The 463-nt window shown below is 12.1% G+C and overlaps 1 protein-coding gene across 1 annotated transcript in view; it reads left to right on the top strand.

Moving 5' to 3' along the window:
• The window catches only part of LOC110412283 (L-ascorbate oxidase homolog), a 2,869-nt gene that overhangs the window by 1,570 nt on the left and 836 nt on the right, over window positions 1-463 (top strand). The window lies entirely within an intron of this gene.

Genomic DNA, 463 nt, shown 5'->3' with positions numbered 1-463 from the left:
AATTACAAGTTACATATTTTAAATGATATAACTTATATGTTAATATTAATAAATGATAGTAAATATGTTACATATTAATATGTTATAATTATTACACCTCAGTAATATCTTATAATAAAAAATGTTATGCATATATATATTTGTATAAATATTATATATATACATACATTTAATTAAATGTTATGAATATATATATGTATAAATATTATATATATACATATATTTAATTTATAAATAAGCATTACTATAACTTATAATAAATTTTATTTTTTGTATGATTGCATTTAATAATTTTATTAGTTATCACCTTAGTTTTATAATATATTATTTATAATAAGGTTTTTTATGCAAAATTTGATATAAAATATTATAATATATATGTGATGTCATTAATTTTGTATATATATATAAGTAATACATATAAATATATACTATATAAAATTAACATATTACTTATACTTAT

The sequence above is a fragment of the Theobroma umbraticum genome, unplaced genomic scaffold (genome assembly GCF_002168275.2).
Source record: "Theobroma umbraticum cultivar Fairchild unplaced genomic scaffold, ASM216827v3 scaffold_95.0, whole genome shotgun sequence".
Lineage (NCBI taxonomy): Eukaryota > Viridiplantae > Streptophyta > Magnoliopsida > Malvales > Malvaceae > Theobroma > Theobroma umbraticum.
This window is presented reverse-complemented; position numbering and strand designations above follow the sequence as displayed.